We start from the raw sequence: 24,691 nt of genomic DNA, 5'->3' as shown, positions 1-24,691 counted from the left end.
GTGCCTTTTGTGTAATGATCATTTTCTGTGAGGGTAATTAATGAACTGTTTAAATTATGGAGGACATTGATATTATTGACACTGATGTATGAGCTGGATTTCTAATGGAGTAGATGTGCTGACTGGGAATAGTGTTGATAAATCAGACTTTAATTTTATGTATTCAGCTTGTGGTTAGAACTGTCCAGGTATTTTTAGACACCTGGGATGATTTACATATTCATTTGAAAATGTCTTTGTCAAACTTCCACTGGTGTTTGTGTTCACACCCGGCACTTCCAGTTCCTTCTGTCACTGAAGGTGCACAGGCACTGTCCTGCCCTCCACTTACAGGGACATGGAATTCAGCTTGGGCAAGTCCTTCAGGATCATCAGATCCAACCATGAACCCAGCACCACCACTCAGGTCACCACTAAACCATGTCCAGGTGCCACATCCATGTTTTTTGCACATTCCCAGGGAAGGTGATTCCACCAGTGCCCAGGGAAGTGAGCATTTGAGATAATGCAGGGAGGGGGGAAAGGTAGCCAGACCCTGGTGATGCAGAGCCAAGAAATACATGGGCAAAGGTGATAAAATGTTCTCTTGTGCTTGAGCTCCTGTACAGAGCCGCTGTCAGGTGAGCAGGAGGGACAGCACCTTTCAGTTTTTGCAGCTGTACTGTACTGAGAAAACTTGTTTTATGTTTCTTTACTGCTGGGGAAAACCCCAAACATGAAAAAAAGCAGCAAAACCAAACTTGCTCTTCTATTAAAAAACCCAACAACCTTCTGCTATTTCAAATGAAAAAAAAGGTCTCAATTCTGTGCATAAATCTGAATGCATGTTTTATTTGAAGTATTTATTTGAAGTTTTATGTGTGATAAGTAACTCCTGTGCTTCTGTATTGCTGGGTTTAGTTATGGTGTTGAGATAAACCAAACCAGAAAATTAGTCTGCTGCAGGCACCGAGAGAATATTACTCATACTTGTAGCAAAACTCTCCTCAGTACTTACCCAAAATAGCCATTGAATTGTTCTGGATCTGAACCCCTGGAAACTGCATGAGTTGTGCAGACAGGAGACACAGATCACAGGTGAAACATCACATGCAGCGATGCTACTGCCTTGGAAATAATTACTCTGTGCACAGAGTTTCAGTGGGAAATTAATCAGCCTGGCTGTGCTGTGGTTTATTTCCTAATTGCATCAAGTGATGGAGGATTATGATACAAAATGGCCAGTGAGAGACCTTTGACATGTTGTTATTGCTTCAGTTGGCACCTTGGCCAAAGGGGTGTGATGAATACATGGTTGTTTTCCCAGTGCTGCCCTCCACCATGTCTGCTGGCTCTGGACAAATTCCAGCCCCTCCTTTTCCCGTGAAACCCAGCAGCAAGAGGGACAGGGACTCCACTTTTTGTGGGGTGGGAAGCGCTATGAGTTAGGCTTGATGAATTTTTGGTCACATAACTGACTAAAGATCTCTAGCCATATCATTATTGAGTGGTCTGAGTATTAATTTGAGATGGAGGAGGTTTTTCTGGTGCTGCTGGAGGTTTTCCAGCTGCAGTGCCTCTTGCCTTTAGCCCAGACTTAGCTCTGGGTGTGCTGCAAATGCCCAAAAGCCATTTCCAAATACAAATGGATTTAAATACCTGAAACTTTGGATTAAAATACCTGAAGCTTTTAGCCCATGACAAAAACTAGTTCTAAGAACAATGATTCAGAGGCATTTTCTGTGAAACCAGTCATAAATGCCCTCAAATAAGGCAGTAACTTCCACAATGCAAATGGAAAATTTGACTCCTGTGTTTTAGTCCGTGACTCATCTTGGGGAGCATCAAGACCTGTGATAAATCCTGCTGCAATGAAGTGTCCTCATCAGTCTTCTCTGTGTTGGAATCAGTTTAGTCTTGTCTAGGAGGTAAATTTCCATGGCTGATGGGAGGAGAATGGGCAGGATCTGATTCAGAAGTTGAGCATCTCTCTTTGCCCTCAGTCATGCAGGACACAGAGCTGGGAGGAACCCTGGCCAGACCATCACGGGGTCAGCTCCAGCTGGAGCCACAGAGGGGAAACCACTCTTTGACAAGGCTTGTAAGGTGGGGATAACACCATGCTCTGCTGCTCTGAGAATCAAACTGATGATTAAGATACAGAATTATTGTGGGCAGAGAATTTTTGGTTTCTTTTTTTTGTTTTCTGCAAGTCTGTAAAATCATGCCTTAATTCTTTCACTGAAGTGAATGTTTATTAGGAAGAGAGAAATGGTTTACATGTTTGACATGCCCACAGCAAGAGGGTCAGAACTAGAGGATTTTTAAGATCCTTTCCAAGCCTGACTGTGCTGGGATTCCATGAAGGGTTGAAGTTCTGGCAGTGCTGTTGCATAAATTACTGCTTGAGCTGTTGTGTACCTCTTTCTATCCCACAGACCTAAGCAGAGGTCTCAGTAAGCAAAGTAAGTGGGGCAGAGGCAGTTCCTGAGGTTCAGAACACCTTTATTTTTTATTTTTTTTTCTGTAGAGGAAGCAGTTTGTAGCAAACTTCAGTTCAGCTTCATCTCTCTTCTGTCTCTGCCACAGTAGTAAAGCTGGGAATGTGTGAGTGAGGTGCTCCTGGGCTTTGGTAAGAACCTTCTCTGCCTTATGAAGTGTGGCAAGTATTCATATAAATGCTCAACACAAAATCATCTGTGCTTTTGGTGACATTTATTATATTTTACATCCTTGTGTTTAGCAGCAGCACTGGTCTTTCCTGACTCCAGAGGAGTACGGTCTGGAGCATATTCCAAATTGCTTGAATTCAGATCTGTTCATATTCCAGATCTGTTGATTCTGATGAATCTGATTCTGGCATCACTCTTAGATATCCAGAGGTATTTCTTACTTCTGGCTTCTCACTTTCCTGTGCTTTGGGCTGATGGCAGCAGTTGTTGTTCACCTGAACAGGCATTTTGAGCTCAGCCACCAGCACAGGGAACGTGCCTCCTAGTACCTGCTGTTAAATACCAGCTGGAAGTGCTGGATCCCACCCTCAGCAGCCCTGGCTCTGGTTGTGGTGGGGCCTTTGCCCATCAGCTCCTGCTGTGGCACAGGTGCTGCAGTGAGGGGAGGCACCTGGACATCTTTCCTTGGATTAAACACACAAGACAGGAGCTGAGCACCTGAGCTTGTCCCCAGTGCTCCCAAATCTCCTCCTGCTGCAGGGCAGGACTCATGGCTGGTGATGGAAGGGGTGACTTGGCTCAGCAGCTGCACCTGTCATGGGTTTGGCCAGCTTTGTATAATTGATAAGCAAAGACTTCTCACAGGGTGCAAGCAGCCTGTGGTAGCATCTGTCACCCGTGGATCCTGCACCTGCTGAAGCCAAGGTGTTCTGGCAGCCTGGACCAGGAGTCTGACAGGAGAGCCAGGGCCTGATGTGCTTTTGGGGGAGATGTAATGACAGGAGCATAAAGGGATAAAGCTGCTCTGTGGGAGAATTTCTCCATGTTCTGAATGTCTCTTTCAGCAGGGGAATGTCTAATCTGGCTCCTGATGGGAACCAGGACTGGCTGCTCCAGGGAGCTGCTTACAGGCATCATTCAGCTTTGTGTGTCAGATTTGCTACATGAAAATTTGTTCTAGATTGCCTGATCTCTCTTACCCACCTCAACTTGTACAAGTTAAAGCAACTGTCTTCTGAATATAGAATATTTTGACTCTTACCTGCATTGTACAACTCCAGGTTATTAAGAATGATCTCTGCATCACCAGACTCTTAACAATTTAAGTACTATGTAAAAAAATGTCATGAACCTCTGGAAAATGGGATATTAATATTTCCCTTATTGTAAGTGTGGAGACTGATAAATGGTGTTTCTGTGTACTTGTTTCATATCAAGATCACTTTTATCCTTTAGTTCCAACTGTCTTGTATTTAAAATCATTTTAAAAGAACTATGTTTAGTACTTAGAGCTATTAGCAATGATCTACTTTCTCATTATTTTACTGTTTCTGCTGTTTACCAGCCTTTTTCTGCTGGTTTGATGGCTTTGGCACTTGCTTGGGGAATGAGATGTGGGACAGAGAACATTTCTGGTCCCCACGGAGTTGAGAGTAACCCTCCCAACACCAGGAATATCCCCAGCAGCGCTGCACAAGGGCTGGGTGTTGTCCCCTCAGTGGAGCCAGCCCAGAGTGATTTGGTGGCATTTTACAAAGGTTCTGCTAAATCCTCCCAGTGCAGATTCCAGCTAGAGATGAGCTTGGAATGAACCCAGGTGCTGACCTTTCCTGAATTTGAAAATGTGAATTTGAGGGCTCAGTTTTTGGGCTTGTGTGAGAATGAGTCCAATGTGAGCTCACTTCTTCCAGTGCAGTTACAACAAAGAATATTGCACTATTGGAATCTTGTGTGAAACTGTCCCAAATAAGCTGATGATCTGAGGTGTACTCTCTGGAACAAGCTTCCTTGAGGAAGCTCCTGGTAACATTCAAATATATGGTGGGTTCTTTCTCAAGTGGTGGTTTTAGCTCCAAGTGCCCAGAAGAAGAGGTTTCCTTTCCTCCTGAAGGAACAGGCTTTCATCAGCTTTGTGCTGGCACAAGTGGTGGTCTCATGACATAGAAATCCTCTCACTTTTGTTTCAGCAGGATGGTTTGCCCTGTAGAATACTCGATTAAACTCAAAAGTGATTTTACTGCCACATTATTTTTCCTGAGCTTTGAGTAAATAACTGTTCCCATCAAACCCCACTGCCAGCCCAATCTAAAGCTCCATTTTGAGCAGGAATGAGGAGAATGTGGTGTCCCCCAGAGCACTTCTAAGCTCACAAACACCCCAATGGTGTGTAGCACATCCAGGTGGTATTTTTTTGTGCTCAGTGTTTTCACACCAAAGTTATTCACAGGACAAAAATCATGAGAGTTTTTGGCTGTGCTACTTGCCATGTTTTTCTGGAGGCAGTTGCCTTGGGGCATGTGTTGAGCAGGAATTTTTTGCAGTGTTTTCTCAAGACTTTTGTGTCACATTTCCAGTGAACAGTTTGGATTGTTCCTCTCTGGTTTGCATCCCTGGTCTGCTGCCTTGGGAGCAGAAATCTACAGGATGGAATGGTCACAGTGGTTTGGTGACAGCCGAAGATGATGCACAAACCAGCATTTAAAGAGTGAGGTGCAGCTGGCTGGGATCCAAATCTGTTCCAAACTGCACAGAAAACTGTGGCTTGACAATGCCTTGCGAGTGGGAAAAGGGAATGGGATGAAAAAGGAACAGAAATGAGTTTAAAAGGCGATATTTGCCACAGTGTTTGAGACTGTCATTTCTGTAAATTGTAGAATAATGCATATTTTTGCTGTCCTTTGACCTTATACACATAATTCAGCTGCTCTATGGGTTATAATGAACTAGCTGAGAGTAAACTCCGCACTGGGGAATGGAGAAGTGTGTGCAGTGCATCTTATATAATTCCTGTACATTAGATATTGAAAGTCTTTCTCTTAACTGAGGGGCAAATTTCTGTGGAAGGGTCTTTACTAATGCTTTTACCTAATGACATAATTTGAATTATCCCTGATATCTTCAATGTCTATCAGTATCCAAGTACTGAATTTTCTTCTTCAAGTCTTCACTTCTGCAGACATGGCTGCAGAAAAGCAAAACTGACTGAGTGGTCTCTGGAAACATCTGGAGCAAAACATCCTGGCTTTGGTATCTTTTGGAAGGGTCTCAGCAGGAAAAGTGTCCCTGAATATTCCTGTGTTGTTTGTGCAAACTGATGGGATCCTGAGCTGGGATCCAGCTTGTTCTGGCAACATCCACCTTGCATGAATTCCACAGGGAAAATATATTTAAGCTCAGTTGTTTTCAGAATAAGAGAATATGTGAATTTTTATTTAGAATTTGGAGACTAGAAAGGAAGAAGTATGACTTAACCCCTTCCACACCCCCCTGAAGTCCTGGTAGGGCTTTGGTTTTGTAGCCACAGGGAAACCTGCAGGCCCTGCTGCCTCTGCAGTGTTCTTTTTGTGATTTTCTTCTCCTCTAAACCCTCTGTAGTGGTTTTAATGTGGCACTTGAACAGCAGACAGATGATAAATACAAAAAAGCATTGAGATGGATGAAAATCACTGCCTAGGTACTCATTTGTTCAGATTTTTGTTTGTATAGATGCAAAAAAAAATGAACCTTTAGATACTGGAAATTTAAGATCAACACTTGACAGAATATCTTGTTTCTTTCTTTAAAATGAATTTTATAGTATTATTGACTACCTGACAAACAGTGATGGATGCAGTCCCTTTGCTGCTTTCTCTTCAGGGTAAAGGCAATTAAGCACTATTATATGTTAGAATTTAACATTGCTCTGTGTGGGGATTCATTTGAGCACATTGAAATGAAAGCAGAAATGATCAACAAACATCAGTGTAATGATGTGTTCTAACCTTGATAAGGAAATTATGCCTTGTCTCTAATGGGCTGTGAGAATTTGATATTTGCCTATGAATGATCTTACTCAGAGGATGTGAAAGCAGAGAGGATCTCCTCACACATCCTCAGCCATCACCTGCAGCTTCGAATTAACTTACAAGGTACAAACAAAAGTGTTTCAAGTCTTTTACAAGCTTAATTTTTAAGTTTAAATGTCAAGAATTAAATCATCCAACTTAATAATATTGTGGGTGTAACAAGGCATCTTTCATAAAGAACACAGAAAGCAAGCTCTCAAACTGCGCCATTCCCATTCTGTGGAAGTAACAAAAAGAGTGCATCCTGCTTTTTTCAGGTGTTTACAGGAACCTACCACAGCCTTTCCATTTGCTGGAAATACTTGGAGCAAGTGTTGGAAGCAGGTAAAGAAATTCATGATGGAGATTCTTGGAATTGAATTGGAGTTGGAATAACTTCGAATTGCTTTGGAAATGCTAAAACTTTGTAAAGGGGGTGTTAAGGAATGGAATATCTCTACTGAACTCATTGGGACATATTTGAAAATTCACCAGTATTTTTTCATAAGCTTCTATTGGAATTGTCTCATCTCTGTACAAATTTTGAGTCGAGTCACTAAACATAAGCTAGGCTCAGGAACGACTTTCTCAAGGTCCATCAGTCCATTTAAAAATCCCAGTTTCAGTGAATACTTGCTGTTCTCTTCTCTCAGAGACTGAACTGTGTGTCCCTGCTGGTAAACCTGACCTGGAGAATGGGGCAGACTTTTCTGTACTGAGACCATCCCTTGATGTTTGTTCAGGTGAAGGTTTCTGCTGTTTTTCTTGGCTTTTTAAATTGCTGTCATCATTTGAGAAATCGGGATAAAACTACTGCAGTGCTTCAAATTTCTGCAATTTCCTCCAGCAGTTAGTAGTGATGTCAGTCTAATTTTCCCAGTTTAGAGTTATATTCAGTGAAATGATAAAACCAACCTGTGCTAGAATGTTTGGCCATGGGTGAAAAAGTGGAGACAAAATCTTCCCACTCTGTGAACAATTTTTGTACCATATTACTTCATAAAATTTTTAGTGGAGTCTCTTCTTTGTCTTAGTCTGAATTATCTAAAACTGGGTATGTCCTGAGAAGTTGAGTGTATCTGTAATGGTGCCAGTTCATTCAATTTACAGCCAATCTTTATTCTCTTAGAACCCTAAACAGGGACTAATTTCATCCAGTAGCTGCCTTTTAACCTTCCACTAATTATCAAGAGAGGAGATGGGCAGGGTCAATGTTTCCATGTGGAAATTTCCATGTATAATATCCCAAACATATGTGTCTCTGTTTCAGGTTTGCAAACTCCAGGATATCACTAATGGGCACGTTCCTAACTTGTCAGTACAGCTCAAATAATTGTAACAATGAGGATGCAGCAGAAAAAGCTTCAGTTGCCCCAGGAAAGACCAAGTGCTTTCAGCAGAACTGGTACATTCTGTGCTGATGTTGCCATGGGGATCACCATGTCCTTGCTGCTGTTGTGAGCAAGAGCACCAGTGAGGTTTAAGTTAAAATTGCTGGTTTTGTCTAGGAATTGCACCTCTTGATGATGGTCTAACTTTTATGTCCTTATAATGAGCAGGGCAGGCTGCGAACACACAGAAATACCCTGTCCCCTGCCCACTCCCCACCTCTGCACCCGAGTTTGCTGTCATTTCACGGGTGGCTGCCGAGCCCTGAGGAGACGGTGCTTACCTGAGGAAGGAATTGTCCTGAAGGTGCTGCACTGGGGTCAGTCTGGAACTGCAGAGGTGTTTCTGAGTAATTTGTACAGCACAAACTTTGTACAGGTTGCAAGCACAGAGATATTTCCAAGCACAATGTGCTTGTCCTGCCGGCTCTGCTGTCCTTGGTCTCTGGTCAGCAGGGCTACAATGCCACCTTTGCAAGATCCAGGCTGGAGCTCTGGAGTCATTATCCACAAGAGCTGCCTTCCATGGGGAGAGATTTGTTTGGGAACTTGTTGCTTCAGGTAGCAGTGATTCATCAAAATCACTTCACAAACTAAAGTGACTGTTCAAGTCAGGACAGTTCATTTATTGTGAAAGAAAAGGAATCTTAAATTTCAATATCTATGTAAAGAAGCCTCTGGAGTATCATCAATGTTTGATCTCTGAGCTCAGCTGTTTCCATGAGTGGAATGTTACTGCTTTTGTAATGTCAGAGTACTATAAAAATAGGCTTTTGATGGATGAGCATCCAAAAGGATGCTCTTCCCCCAGCTCTACACCTATTGAATATGAACTTGTGTTGGTTTACAGAGTTGAAGGTATTAAATTCCTTACACAGTCTAAGTGCTGACCCCTGAGAAGGCAAAGCTTGTTTAAGCAATTAATATATTGAGTGCCAGATAAATGTTATCATAATTTCATTTACTTGTGCCAGTACTACTCATTTGGTGTTGTTTAAATCTTGCTGGCAGCTCAAGAAGGGCTAAATATAAATTCATTTGTTTATAAACTTCATTGACAACAGGCAAACAAATGCACGTAGTGTTTATTTGAACAGAAGGCACAAAGCCAGCTTGAATGCTCCCTGTGAATGTGGCCAAAACATGCTGTTATGTGGCTAAGGTTGGTTCTACACCTGCTTTTTCCCTCCCAGCCCTGTTTTCTCATGACAGTGTGCTCTTGTTGAAGTAGAGGTGTTAGTTTGCAGCATGAGCAGCACCTGTTTTGTGCTAATGGGGCTGAGTACAGAGCAAAGAGAGACTAAAAAGTGGCAGCAGGGGAACTGTTAATCCCTGTGGCTGGAAATCCAGGGCAAAGATCCAGAGCCCTTGGGTGCGTGTCCATAAATGAAAGGGAAGGGGGTTGCACGTGCTGGACAAGTTCAGCAGTGTTCCAGAGGTCACCTGGACTTTCTGGCAGGGGAGCAGTGAGTATCTTCACATTATTTCAGCTCAAGGACAGGAGGAGGCGAAGGAAGATAATGAGGAGGACAAATGACATCAGCTCTGATATCTCCAGTTGTGAGATACTGGGGTTTGGGTGTCCTGGAGCTGCAGAGCTCTGGAATGAGCAGATGCTTCTTGTAAGAAGGGGAAATGCTGAAACAAAATGTCTTGGCAGTAAAAATAATTCCGAAAAGCTTGCTGTGGGAATAGCCTGACTTGCTGCAGGAACTGGGCTTCTGTACCTGTCTCTCTGAGGGATAGATGGAAAAGTTCCTGCACAAACTTACAGCTGACTCTGTGTTCCCTGCTCAGTTCTGCCCTCTGCTCACTGGGCCAGGGGAACAAGCAAGGCTGCAAGTCACTCTCTTAGTGGGAACCATGGCTTGGATCCTCTCAGGTTGGTGTAGTTGTGGTGGAACAGGTGGGGCAAAATGCAGTGAATCAGTTTGATGAGATAATGGTTAATGAAACCACAGAATCCCAGACTGGTTGGTGTGGAAGGACCTTAAAGATCATCCAGTACCACCCCTGACATGGGCACCTCCCACAATCCCAGGATGCTCCAAGCCCCGGCCAACCTTGCTTGGACACTCTCAGGGGTGGAGCAGCCATCCTGCGGAACCTGGTGTTTTGCTTTTTTTTTTAATAGGTGGAGTGTGAAAGATTATGAAGTGGGTTTGGTCAGAGAGAACTCACCTCAAAGGTACAGAACTGTGAATGTTTTCTTGCTAGTGGCAAATGGAGATGGACAGGATCTGCTTTTACTTAATGTGGTTATGCCACCAAAGACCAAGAGTGAAATATATTACTATGAACAGTGACACAAAAATTTATATTTTGCAGTGGTCTGAGGATTAAAAGAAACCCCAGACAAACAAAACACCAAAACCCCTCATTGAACAGCAAAACCTCTGAAGACTCATTGGTTGTGTCCCGGTCATTGTGACCTGCTGGAAAGTGCTTTGACCCAAAGGGCAAAAATAAGATGTGGCAATGTCAAGACACAATTGAAAACACCAAACTGTGAATTGACAGAAAACCAGGTAGACCTGATAGTGCAGGGATCTCTCAAGGATGTTTGAGTAATACTTATGGGGGATAAAGAAGGTATTTGAAGTAAAGCTTCTAAAAGCTGAATGGATTAGTGGTTAAAACTCTTCCTGAAAGTTGTGATGGTACTGAAGCTTGTGTTTGGAGACTGATTTTAAGAAAGGAAAAAATGCACCCCACAAACCATGTTAAACACTGCCTCTCCCCACTAAGCCCCCTAAAAACATAATCAAATAAACTTCACTGAAACAAATCCCACAAAGCAAACAAAAAAACCCCACCAAGCCCTTCTAAAGCATTTTTCAGAAGTGAAGAACTGGCCTGTGTTGCTCCATTCAGCACCAACATAATTTCAAAAACCTGTAACCTCCATATTCTCAAAGGAAGGACATTTTTCCATGAGGGTGGCTCTGCCAGTAACCACTGCAGGTTGTGGGACAGATGGAAGCTGACTAATAGCAAGAAAACCATTAGCTGTAAGTACAGCCATTATAATTGAAACTGAGGCCTCCAGGCATCCAGAGAGAAGTCAAGAATACTGACTATGGGATTGTCTGGATGTTTTTGTATCTTCTGCATGCAGACTTAATAGTTACAAATTACAGTGCTTCTACAGATTTAACTGAGAGTTGAAATAAAACAAGTTGAAGACTTAAATTCCATTCTTTATGCAATCTGTCTGGTGAGTTATAGCAGTAAAATACACACTTGGTTTTGTCTTAATCTTTTCAGGTTTTCTAATTTGGTCTTAATTGGAGGAGTTACATCAACGGCAGCAGAACTTATGTGGCATTTGGAATTCACAAAGTGGCTCAGGCTGGCTTCAGGGGCAGATGACCACAGTCATCAAAGTGACTGGACTTAAACATCCTTTAGGAAGAACCTGAGAAGGTGGGGGGGCCCTGGCACAAATGCCCAGAGCAGCTGTGGTTGCCCCATGGTCCCTGGCAGTGCCCAAGGCCAGGCTGGACAGGGCTTGGAGCAGCCTGGGACAGTGGAAGGTGTCCCTGCCCATGGCAAGGGTGGCACTGGATGAGCTTTAAAATCCTGTCCCACCCAAACCATTCTGGAATTCTGTGATGTACCAGAAAAGATCTGTGGAGTCCAGCAGCTCCTGCCCTGAGTGGTGACAGGGCTCTTCCCAGTGCAGCTCACAGCAGGTCACTGAGGACAGTTTTTGTGACTCCAAGTGTTTCAGGTTCTCTTCATGTTTGGTGCCATTCTGAGCACTGCCAGTGCAGGCAGTGAGGTTAATCCAGAGGTGGAGTTTGCTGAGTCTTTAATAGTTTTCTTACATCTTTTTGTTCAATTTAGTTTTTTCTCTAGAAGCACCATAATTTTTTTATAAAATATACCTTTTATTTTAATGGCAAACCACTCAGACTTTTCATAATCTTGTGTGTGTAATTTAATGAGCAGATGCTTCTGGAAACAGGACTTTGGGTTTAGTTTGCCCTGAAAATTTCATCCATAAAGTTCCTCAGTTTAAATCACATAGGGAGGTTTCTGGAGCTAGGTTTTGTAATTAATGTTGGGTCAGTGGATGAATTCCTGGGGTGGAGGGTTGATGGCAGCTGTCCCCCATCAATGTCCCTGTTTGTTCTTTCTCCTTATGGAATCAATATAGACTTGTCTTATATGAAAGATAAGGGGAGAGCTGTAAGGGTCCCCAAACTGGAGAATTAAGGACATAAATTTAATGTGCAGAAAATATCTCATTCTTGTTGGAGGCTGTTGGCCTCTAACTCTCTGATCCCACATACGTCCAAAGCGCTTTTTGACACCACCACTCTGCAGGCAGAGGATTTTATTAAGGAACATAGAAATACTCAATATAAATGGAAGATGAAACTTGATTCGATATTTTTCTAAATGTTTGTAGCTGATGATTACATGTTGAGAGGCTGAATTGATGATAAAGTGTTCTGCTGTGTCTTCATAGTCTGAGAACAATTTAGCTGCTGCTGGAGACAGGAAGGATCTCTAAAAGGGACCATAATTGGAGCCATGATTGTTGAAAAGCCACACTCATAGCCTCACTTTTTCTAAATGTAAGATAAAAGGATGAGCTTCTTGTTTAAACTCCAGTTTTAGAGAGATTTTTCTTTCTTTGTAAGGCCTTACCTGGAAATGGAAAGAGATCTGAAATAATCCCGTCCTGTGGCTTTCCTCTTCTGCTCACCCTTAATTTAAGCTGAAATAATGCCTTCTGTATTCAGTAATCCACATTCAGTACAGGTGATTGCCACAGGCTGCTTAATACTGCCATGTCCTTCTGCAGAAAATAGGTGGTGACAAGAATGTTGGAGAGAGATTACCAATGTGCAATTAGATATTAAAAATTTGCTGTGCAGCTCTTCAGTACTTCTGGGGTTAAACTGCAGTTCTCTCCCTCAGCTGTTAAAAACCCACTCCACACCTCAGCTAATGAACTGAACTAGAAAGGCACATTTAAAGGAATTTTGGTTGTGAAGTTGCTTGTTCCTGAGTTGGGGTAGGAACAGACAAGGCTGCAGGTCAAAGGTACAGAAATAACTGGATTGGAAAGTTTCTGCTGCAGGGGAAAATTAGGAATTGACTCATTTGTAAAATGATAAATGTAATAAGAATGAGGTGTTTTTTAAACAGAGCGGAGGCAGCCTTTCAGCTTTCTGAAATATATTTTTCTTAAAAGCTGTTGCAAATTATAAACAATTGAAGGGTAAGGAGCAAGGAAAAGAAGTAAAATGGTTTTAAGACCTCATAAACCAAGGATATTTTACTCATATTTTACCACTTGAGATTCAAGTCTTCATTCTGGTGCTGACTTTAAGATCACCCCTCACTTGTCAAAGTGAAATATTTGCTTCCCTTCCATATGGCTCTTTGGCAGTGCTCTTACTTAGATCATCAGTTGGCTGCTCTGTGCAGCCTAATGGCTTCATCTTGTGAGACAGGAGTTGGTGAGAGGCAGGCAGGCTGCAGGGATGTGTTATCCTGGGGCATTCTACTTCTCCAGTCCCTTCACGCCCCAAACACCCCACATACTGCAGGAGGGGAATGGAGAACCCTGGGGAGCAAAGCTTTCTCCTGTGGGTTCTGCTTGGCTGTGTTTCCATCCCATGGAACCAGTGGGTTCCCATCAATGGAATCCCACTGATCACAATCCTGTTTTCTGTGCCTCTTAGTGCACGTGGAGGGATTGTGCTCAGGACAGAGCAAGGCAGAGCTGGCCAGAGTTGCTGACTGTTGTAACACATGCCAGGCCCCTCGGGGGCATAGGGCAGAGCAGCTGCTGGGCTCTGATACTTCCAGAAGTGACATCAAACATTCTAGACAGAAGAAAACTGCATCTCAGCTTTGGGCTGCCCCAGGAGTGTCAGGGCAATGGCACATCCTTTCCCTGGCCAGGTCACAGGGGTAGTAGCATTCCTCTGGTTAGACACAAGCAGCACCACTCGGGTGCCGAGTTCCCCAATGTGTTTAGCTGCTGATGTTGACTGCTCTGCTCTGGAAGGCAGTTCCAGGCTGCCCAGGTGGTGCTGGGAGGCAGTACCTGCTGGCCTGTCTGTGTTCTCTGCTGGGGGAAGCTGCTCCTGCTCCCACTGAGTGTACAGATGGCCCCAAAACCTTGATGAGAAGCACAGGCTGCCTGGTTTGGAGCCTGGCCGTTGCTCCAAACTATTTTCAGGCATCAAGAAAGCCCAGGTTACTAAAAAACCGATGCTGGCTGCAGAAGGTGAGTGTGGGGAGGGCTGTGTTCCACCCAAGCCAGCCTGGAGCATATGGCACAGAGCGGTGGCTGGGCAGGGACATCCAGCCAGGCTTCTCCAAATCTCTCCTCAGAGAGCTCTGAGAGTTTGGAAGGGACATTTCTTGGATAGTAGTGGCTCTAAGCAGTCCAGGAATGGATGTAACAAGCTTGTTAAGGGGACCATATGCCAGAAGCTGCATTTCCATGGTATTTATCATAGGATCACAGGATGGTTCAAGTTGGAAGGGACCACTGGAGGTCATTCAGGCCAACCTCCCTGCTCAAGCAGGGCTCCCTAGAGCTCAGGATTGTGTCCAGATGGCCAGGCTGGAGTAGAGAAGACAGTGAGTTATCTGTGGGAGATAAGTGTCTGCTGCCTCTCGTGGGCTGAGACGTGTCTGCTTGGGCTTAACACGACAAAAATGGAATCTATGCAAGTGGCTCTTTTCAGTGTTCCTGTCCAGGCTCACTGTTAGAATTCACTTTAAAGGTTTAAAAAAAAAAAAAAGCTATTTTCCCACAGTGGTCTGTGTGTAACAACTTTGTAAGGACTAAAGAGCTTTTGGTAGTTACTGCCATATGAGCACTGCATTCCCAGAGCTGGGATAGGAGTATTCTGCTGAGGCTGGAGGTGCTCTGCAGAAACAGGAGTGTACACAACCTGCACAGAGTAAATCTCTATCCAAAAAGGGCATCTACAATATTAACTGTCACTTAAGATGGCTAAAAAGTCAGTTTCTTTAATGGGAGTTGGAGAAAATAAGGACAAAAAGAATGTGATTAATGATGTTCTGGGTGAAGTACTGCGCTGTCTCATTGAACATGGTTAATTAGTGTTTGTAGGTCTAAAATTCAGACAATTTAGCTAACTGATTCTTTTTAAGCAGTCAGCCTAGTGTTGTGCTTTAACCCAGAGCTCACACCACACCCTCCTCCACAGCTCAGCAGAGCTCCTAGCCCCACGTGGGTGCTCCTGGAGAGAGTGGCCATACCTGGGAATTGTCTGGTTTTGGGGGAAGCATTTCTGGCAGTACCTGGTGGTTATCCACAGCACCCAGCAGGAACTGGGCACATCCTGTCTACCTTTTGTTTCAAAATTGTGCCTGAAAATGCTTCCTACAGAAGTGACCTTGGATTTTGCAGCAGGTGATTCACAGGTTTAGCTCACATTAACTTCTCTGGATGGTGCCATTCCACGTGGGAGGTGCTGTCCTTTCAAGCTGGAGCTGCCACAAGATCATGGTCCAAGTAGCAGCCCAAATTTAGCTGTAGGTATTGCTGATGGGACTTTTAAAACTTACCCTCTTTGGGGCTTGATTGAAACTTCTTTTTCAGCTTGGTGGTGGGAAGTTACACCTAAGCTCTTGCTGCTGTTTGCACTCAGAATGTATTTATGGCTTATTTTGAGGGTGGGAGCAGTGGACTGGTGCCCAGTGAGGTGAGGTGTGTGGAACATTGAGACAAATGAACCAGAAGGCTTTCAATACATTCATCATGACATCAAACCACTTTTTAAAAACATGGAATATGATCTGTGAGAAATGAACTTGTAAAAATTCGTAGAAATCTAAATAAATGTATATAACAATAATGATATAAAATATAAAGTACAGTATGGCACACAAGCCCTTCCCAGATCTAGCCAGAATTCCCACTCAAAGGATAACGATCCTAGCCGGCGCCCATCAACGAAAAAGAATAGACAAGACAAGGCTCATCAAGCTGACAGGACAAAACTCATCAAGCTGACAGGGACAGGCTCGGTGCCCATCAACGGGAAAGAATAGACAGGACACGAAACATCAAGCCAACAAGGAGAGGCTCCGACGAGATACTCATCACCGGACCTGAACACCCCGCCTTGCAGGCTACCGTTGGGGGAAGCCATCAGGTAAACAAAAGGAAAAAGTCCAGCCGAGATATCCATCAGCTCCAACCCGGATCCAACCATCCCATCCAGATGGCCTGAACCACAATGAAATCAAGAACCACCCAGAACTTCTTTACATATGAGGAGACTCGGTCCGGACGTCCATTTGACTCTATTCTCCAACGCCAGGAAATCAATTCATACGACAATCAAGGACCGTTAATGAATGGTGCCTGCCTGGAATTTGGCCTCAAAGCTAAAAATCCCTATAAAAACCCCGGACAGTCTACCCTCCTTCGTGGATTTGGGAACACCTATACCTTTGGGTATAGACCCCTGTCCACCCAGCGCTGCGCTGTTTGTTTTATTGTGGTTTTTCCTCATTGTTTATTTTTTTTATAGAAATTGTTTTATAATAAATTGTTTTTATTTAACCCAAATCTGCCTTTGCATTTATAACAGATTGGTGCCGTGACTCGGATCGGAGAAACTGCGGGGAATCTCGCTGCCCAGGACGGGTACCCCCGCTGATTTTGGCGGCCTGGTGAGTTGAGAACCCCCGTAGTTCATTCCGATATCCGAACCAAATTTAGGCGGAGGTAAAAACCACAATAAAAAGGAAAAGGATCCGGATCGGAGAGCTCGGAAGGCACGGAGCCTTCGGGAAGCCACGGCTTACTTTGCTCGTAAAACGTCTAGTGCGCACAAGGACACCCACGCAGGAAAATAGCTGTAAGTACTGCTGGTTGAGCGGGTGATTGGGCGAGTGTGTGAGACGTGATCTGATCACGAAGCGAGTGCGGACTTCAAGGTCGCGTTTCCATCCTCCCGCGAGGGAATTGGCCGGCCGCGAAGGAAGCGATACAGAGTGAAAGTTTTTTTTTTCCCTCGACACACACTCGTAAAACCTGAGGCCAAAGGGTGTCTCGGGAACTGATCGCAAGGTACTAAGAGGGGAAGGGACGTCTTGTCGAGCTCGAGGCTGGTAAACCCTCTTAGTAACGGACCCAGGGAGAGGTCCAGGGAAGAATCAAAAGTTCCGATTACAAGAGACCTCAGCTCAGCTCGCTGAAAGGTGAGTATCGGCAAATTTTGATTCCTAAGTACACAACGCAGAAACCGATATCGACTCCCGGAGAAGTCGAAGAAAGGTAAGAATATATTTGCGAAGTATGGGGCAGAAAAAGAGTAAGCTTCAAGGAAGAAGCACAGGAAAAGATTCCTCCGATCAGGGGGAGGAATCACCAGACATCCCACTGGAAAGTCCCTTGGGGTGGATGCTAAAACACTGGGAAGATTGTCCCCAGAGGAAGGGGAAATCAAAGGAAAAATTAATACATTATTGTATGGAGGTTTGGGGAGGACAGGAGTTGAGAAGTCACCTCAATTGGCCAGTGTTAGGCACATTTGAAAAATGGACGTGTAACAAGTTGTTCTCCTATGTGGAGAACAAAGTCCCCTCAGATCCTGAGGAGAGGGAATACGCTAAGCTCTGGGTAAATGTCAGAGTAGGGCTATTTCCAATAAAGCAAAAAGAAAAACGTGAATCGAAAACTGAGTCCTGGGAACCCCTCGATCACTTACCACCCCCGTATCGAGGACCAGCAGGACCTTCCTCTGCAGATCAGGTGGTGCCCTCAGCACCCTTGGGCCCCCGAGACCAACCCACTGAGATACGTGTGTCTCAAGCGGGAGAGTCGGGGCCAGCAGCAATGCCGGCAGCCCTTCCCCTTTCCCCGCCTGTAAACACCGTAACCACAGCAACCTCCTCGGAGGTTTTTTCTGCACAAGGCTGGGGAACACCCTATCCGTCCCTGCCGGTCCAGCCGCCACTACCGGGACCCTCCCATACAACAGAGGGGACTCCTCCCTTCAGCCGGGTGGCGGCAGAATTCCCACAATTAATAACAGGGAGGCAACACACAATCACCAATTCCCCTCCCGCAAGTAGAACCCGTTTAAGAGCAAGAATGATGGATAATGAATGGGGAGAGAGCGAAGAGGGGCACCGGTTGTTCCCTCTTAGGGAAGTACCGACGGCCCCGGGAGTGATCAGTTTTGTGAATGTCCCCCTTAACTCTGGAGATGTAAGAGCATTTAAAAAAGAGATGGGGCGGTTGTTAGATGACCCTTTTGGGGTGGCTGAGAGGTTAGATGAATTTTTAGGGAGTAGCATTTATACCTTTGACGATCTTATGGCAATCCTGAGATCACTGTTTAATCCGGAGGAAAGGGAAATGATTAAACAAGCCGGGATCAGAGACTGGGACAGACGCAATCCACAGGGGATGCCAGGTAACCAGAAATGGCCTAGCGCAAGCCCGAGCTGGAATGCACAGACGGAGGAAGGCAGACGGAACATGATGGATTTAAGGAGCATGATTGTACAAGGTATAAGAGAAGCGGTCCCTAGGGGCCAGAACGTTAGCAAAATTTTTAGAGAATGTCAAGGAAAAGAGGAACCACCCACTGAATAGATCGAGAGATTACGGCGAAGTTTACAGGTTTACTCTGAGACTGACCCGAACTCTCCTGTGGGGGAGGTTCTGTTAAAAAAACACAATTCGTTGCTAAATCTTGGGAGGACATTAGGAGAAAATTAGAAAAGATCAAGGAGTGGCAAGATAAAAGCCTCCAGGAGCTCCTAAGGGAAGCTCAAAAAGTATAGATGAGGAGAGAAGATGAGAAGCAGAAATTGCAGGCTAAAGTTTTAGTAACTGCAGTAAAAGAGATCCAGAAACAAGAACAGATGCAGGGTAAGTTTAAAACACTACCCGGAAAAAGTCGAGGTTCTCACTGGGCAGCCCCGGCCCCATGGAGAGAACCCCCGGAATGCTACTACTGTAAAAAGGTAGGACACGTTCAGCGGAATTGTAAACAAAAATTAAAAGATGAGAAAATTTTTCAGGAAGACTAGGGGTGTCAGGGGCTCTTTAATTTGGGGACCAGAACATCCAAGAAGCCCTTGATAAAATTAAAAGTGGGCCCCCAACGACAGAAAGTAAGTTTTCTTGTAGATACTGGGGCAGAGAGAAGTACCCTGCAGAAATTGCCATACGGATGTGTGGCTAGCAGAGAAAAAGTTTTTGTAATCGGTGCAAAGGGAGACCCCTTTGAAGTGCCTGTAATAAAAGATGTGGAAATAGAATCTGAAAATAAAATTTGCTTAGAGAATTTACTATTAGTAGAAGAAGCAGATTACAATTTGTTGGGGAGAGACATGATTGTCGCTTTAAGAATTAATACCGTGATTAAAATTCTGAATTGGTGGTGAAAATATTTAAGTTGACTCCTAAAAAATGAGGAGAAAATAAACCCTGAAGTATAGCATTCAAAGGGAGAAGGGAGTTGAAACAAATAATTGATGACCTCCTAAACGGGGGTACTTTAGAGCCTTGCATGTCTCAACACAACACCCCCATCCTGGCTGTAAAAAAGACGGATGGTAGCGTCCGATTAGTCCAGGACCTACGAGCGGTAAACGCTAGGACCCGGACTAGATTCCCGGTGGTGGCCAACCCCTATACTTTACTAAATAGACTCTCACCAGAAGATGTGTGGTATAGTGTGATTAATTTGAAAGATGCTTTTTAGACTTGCCCTCTGGATGAAAGGAGTAGAGATTATTTTGCATTTCAGTGGGAGGACCCAGATACAAACCGTAAGCAACAGCTAAGGTGGACGGTCCTCCCCCAGGGGTTTGTGGAGTCTCCGAACCTTTTCAGACAAGCTTTAGAACAAATGTTAACCCAATTTGCTCTTGAAGACAGGACAAAGCTTTCGCAGTATGTAGATGACTTGCTAATAGCTGGACCGACTGAAGAGAGTGTGAAGAAAAGCATGATTGCCTTGTTAAACTTTCTAAGAAAGAAAAGTTTGAAAGTATCAAAATCCAAGCTGCAATTCACAGAGCCTGAAATAAAAAATAAAATACCTCAGACATTGGATATCTCAAGGAAAAAATTAGACCCGGAGAGGGTAGCAGGCATCCTTGCATTGCCTGCACCAAAAACAAAAAGGCAAATTAGACAAATTCTAGGGCTCTTGGGATATTGCAGGCAGTGGATTGAGGGTTTCAGTGAAAAAGTGAAGTTTTTGTATGAAAGATTAAACACTGACAGGCTGAAGTAGACTGAACAGGATGAGTCTAATTTCCAGAAATTAAAAACTGTTCTTATGACTGCCCCGGTACTAACTCTACCAGATACGAATAAAGAATTCCAGTTGTTTGTGAATGTGAGTAAACAAACAACACAGGGAGTCCTGACTCAGGAATGGGCAGACAAAAGAAAGCCTATAGGCTTCAAAGATCTTAGATCCAATCAGTCGGGGTTGGCCTACGTGTTTACCAGCAATTGTAACAGTGGCTCTGTTAATAAGAGAAGCAAGGAAAATAACTTTTCCTCCCCTGGTAGTTTACACTCCCCACGATGTAAAAAACATATTGCAGCAAAAAGCAGAGAAGTGGCTGACTGATTCCAGGCTTCTAAAATATGAAGCCATCTTAATCAGCTCACCCGGTTTAGAATTGAAAACCACTGCACAAAAATCCTGCTCAGTTTCTATTCAGAAAAATTAGTACATGATTGTTCTAAAATCGTAGAGCTGCAGACCAGATAAGTTACATCAACGCAAACTGTGATTGTTTTCCATTTATACATTTTAAATGTGCTTATTGTAAACAAATTTGAGTAACCCACTGTTGGGGAGAGTACAAACCTAAGAAACTGTGTACCAATTGTCTGACTAAAGAACAGGAGCTGACTAGCCGTTTCTTAATACTTGTCACCCGGGCGGGGTTTTTAGAACTTAACTCTCCTGAGTGGTACCTGCTTTTTCAAAAAGGGATTAGAGGTAAACTAGACTCCAAGGCAGAAACTTTAAAAATTGAGTGCCAAAAGACAGTCAAGGTACCGAGCAGGACAGACACAATTAAGTCGTCTCGGTGGGCTGCTTTCAAGAGAAGGTAAGCCATAAGGACTACAAGGGCCCCTGAAGAATATCCTTGCTGCCGAGAAGATGGTAATCCCCGCCGTATATTTTTATATGGGCGAAGGGCAAGGCAGAGGGATACACCGGTGGGGAATCCTGACTGTCCTGAGTCTAGCCGTGTGCTTAGCCGAGAGAATGATTCCCGAGGTACCTCCGGGGGAGCGTCTCCTGGGGAAGTGTGAGCAGTGTCAGACTGCCACAGATACCAGACGAATAATTAACTGTCCTCCGGAACGTTGTTTGTCTAACAGCACTCAGTATAATCTTTGTGAATTAAAGGGGGAGGTCTAGTGTTACCACTCAGAGGCAAGGTTTAAGGACGGGCAGTCTAAAACTCCTATTAAAAAAAAAAAAAAAAAAAAAAAAAAAACAAAAACTACTAAAGCTACCCACTTCAAGTATAAGAGAGAAGTGGAAATGCTCCCTCCAATTCCAATCTGCAGCCAATGTAACAAAACTGTCTAGATAAGAAGAAAAAGACAATCCACCTTTTTAGCATATTATAAGGTTAACCATTTATGTTACAATAAAGCAAACTTAAAAAATGTGTACCATGGGGAGAAAGTGTATTGAGAAGGTAAAAATTTAAAACATGAAGAAAAAGCCTCTTTTAATAATGAACCGATAATTCTTGATTTGTTAAAAAGTGGTGATGACCAAGTATGTTTGCAATTCGACCAAGTGTTCTGCTTCTACAGGGATGAGGAAGGGGTGGACCCTGAAAACAAAACAAAACAACTAACCCTAGAGTTAAAGAGGCGAGAAGCGGAAGCTCAGAAAAAGAGGCTAGAACAAGAGAGGCTTAACTCTCTTAGTGAGCATTATGAGCAATTAGAGAAACAATACAGCAATTGGGGGTTGCCAACCCCCAACCAGAACCTTTTCATAGATCTAATGCAAGAAATAGCCACAGAATTAGGTCTATCTAACTGTTGGATCTGTGGCGGTTTAAAATCAGCTGAAAGATAGCCTTGGAAGGGAGAGGAACTAACCCCAGAGCAACTTCTAAAAATGAGAAGGCTCTAAAATATCAAAAACAAAACAAAGACCAGAGGGATGGGTTATAGACCAAAGAATAATCGGTACTGTCTGCATTAGCAGAGAGGGAAAAGAATTCACTGATTTAGTAAGCTATACCCCGTGTGTAAGCACACTCACGGTGAATTCGGAAAGCAAAACAAAAACCTGGCAACCTGAACCACCCGCGGGCTATTGGAGTCGCTCCCGGGGGAATAACTGTGAATGGATGGAAATAATTGGACTTTGCTGGTACAAAAACTCTGGGGCCAATCCCTTCCATGAGCTAATAGGATTGAAAGAATATTGGGATGATCCGGCAAAGTTGAACAAGGGTTGGGAAGCTCCTGATGGTATATATTGGATATGTGGAAAAAAGGCATACAGCGAGCTACCCAGAAAATGGAAAGGATCCTGCACACTTGGAATAATTCGGCCCTTTTTCTTTACTCTACCTAAAACAGAGAGTAAATCATTGAGCCCCTCTCTTTGAGACATTAAACAGACAAAGGAGGGAATTAAAACGGAAACTACCAATAGCGGGAGGCAACCAGAAGTAGAACGAGGAAGAATGACCTGCCGAAAGGATCATTCAATATTACGGGCCCGCTACTTGGGCAAATGATGGCAGCTGGGGTTACAGAACCCCCATTTATCTCCTCAACAGACTTATCAAGTTGCAAGCGGTGGTAGAGATAGTTTCCAACCACACTTCAGAAGCCCTGGAACTCCTAGCCAAACAACATTCACAAATGAGAGCTTTTGTGTACCAAAACAGACTAGCTCTCGATTATTTGCTAGCCGAGGAGGGAGGAGTGTGTAGCAGATACAACGAATCCGAGTGTTGTATGGAAATAGACGATTACGGAGAAACAATAAAAGGATTGGCTGCTGAAATAAAAAAAAGTAGCACATGTGCCAGTCCAAAAATGGAATTCAATCCTACAAGCCTCCTGGTGAGACCAGATATTCGGGCAAGGGGCTTGGTGGAAGAAGCTAGTATTTTTCATCACTTGTTCAGTTGCCGGAATCATTTTCCTTCCCTGCTTAATTCCTTGCTTCATCAGACTAATTCACTCTGTTGTGCAAGGAATGCAGATTGCCACACTTCCAATCGATCCTGAGAAAGCACAAGGGAGACTTACTCCTCTCTCTAAACTAATGAAATTAGAGGAGGAAAAAGAAAACGAAAATGTGATTAAAGCCTTAAAGAATTTTGAAAATAAATATAACCTGGCACAAACATATAGTGAGAATTCGTTAACGGACTGGGAAGAAAATGAATGTGAGTAAAAAAAATTTTATAGTCCTCCCCTGCAGAATTGGATGAAATAACACGAATTTTTAATGTAATGGATTATTAGGCGGGGGACTGTGAGAAATGAACTTGTAAAAATTCGTAGAAATCTAAATAAATGTATATAACAATAATGATATAAAATATAAAGTACAGTATGGCACACAAGCCCTTCCCAGATCTAGCCAGAATTCCCACTCAAAGGATAACGATCCTAGCCGGCGCCCATCAACGAAAAAGAATAGACAAGACAAGGCTCATCAAGCTGACAGGACAAAACTCATCAAGCTGACAGGGACAGGCTCGGTGCCCATCAACGGGAAAGAATAGACAGGACACGAAACATCAAGCCAACAAGGAGAGGCTCCGACGAGATACTCATCACCGGACCTGAACACCCCGCCTTGCAGGCTACCGTTGGGGGAAGCCATCAGGTAAACAAAAGGAAAAATCCAGCCGAGATATCCATCAGCTCCAACCCGGATCCAACCATCCCATCCAGATGGCCTGAACCACAATGAAATCAAGAACCACCCAGAACTTCTTTACATATGAGGAGACTCGGTCCGGACGTCCATTTGACTCTATTCTCCAACGCCAGGAAATCAATTCATACGACAATCAAGGACCGTTAATGAATGGTGCCTGCCTGGAATTTGGCCTCAAGGCTAAAAATCCCTATAAAAACCCCGGACAGTCTACCCTCCTTCGTGGATTTGGGAACACCTATACCTTTGGGTATAGACCCCTGTCCACCCAGCGCTGCGCTGTTTGTTTTATTGTGGTTTTTCCTCATTGTTTATTTTTTTATAGAAATTGTTTTATAATAAATTGTTTTTATTTAACCCAAATCTGCCTTTGCATTTATAACATGATCAGAGTACAGTTTTTCTGTATCTTGAAGTTGCCAAGAGTCCTGGGGCCTTAGTGTGAGGTTGGTACCATTACAGCTTAGTTGGAATTTTGTGGGAGGCTGTGATGAGTTTGTTTGTGTTGGTGTAAAGGTGTTCACCCTGTTGTGCATAATGACAGAATCTTGCTGAAGGGGCTTAATTAGTGATGAAATTCATAATTTTTCTCATCCTGAAACTCACCTTGTTAAAATGCTACTAACTGGGCAGCTCTTATTAGGCTTTTTACTACTTGTTTCAAGTCTTCAGCCCAGTAGAATCTTTTAACTCCACCTAATACACAGAGCATTGCTGGCCACACTAGATTTTGGGAAGGAAAATTGCCACTGCCTGTGCCTGTTGATGTAGGCTGAGTGGGACGAGGCTTGGAACAGCCTGGTCTGGGAGGTGACCCTGCCCATGGCAGGGGTGAAATGAGATGGGCTTTACAGTCCCTTCCAACTCAAATAATTCCCAGTTTATACATTGCTGGC

General features: G+C 43.8%; 1 protein-coding gene and 1 long non-coding RNA gene across 8 annotated transcripts in view; both read left to right on the top strand.

The window, feature by feature from the left end:
- Window positions 1-8,823, top strand: part of LOC148183181 (uncharacterized) — a 34,069-nt gene extending 25,246 nt beyond the window's left edge. Inside the window, exons 2-4 of the long non-coding RNA XR_015773633.1 lie at window positions 6,754-6,820; window positions 7,129-7,218; window positions 7,746-8,823. This is a non-coding gene — a long non-coding RNA (uncharacterized LOC148183181). The remainder of the gene's footprint in view (window positions 1-6,753; window positions 6,821-7,128; window positions 7,219-7,745) is intronic.
- Window positions 1-24,691, top strand: part of IQSEC1 (IQ motif and Sec7 domain ArfGEF 1) — a 297,837-nt gene that overhangs the window by 34,587 nt on the left and 238,559 nt on the right. The gene's annotated exons all lie outside the window — the stretch shown is intronic.

This window comes from Pseudopodoces humilis, chromosome 13 (genome assembly GCF_049639895.1).
Source record: "Pseudopodoces humilis isolate 2021_Gansu_Grassland_sample_001 chromosome 13, ASM4963989v1, whole genome shotgun sequence".
Classification (NCBI taxonomy): domain Eukaryota; kingdom Metazoa; phylum Chordata; class Aves; order Passeriformes; family Paridae; genus Pseudopodoces; species Pseudopodoces humilis.
Note: the sequence above shows the minus strand (reverse complement) of the source record. Positions and strands in the feature narration are given on the sequence as shown.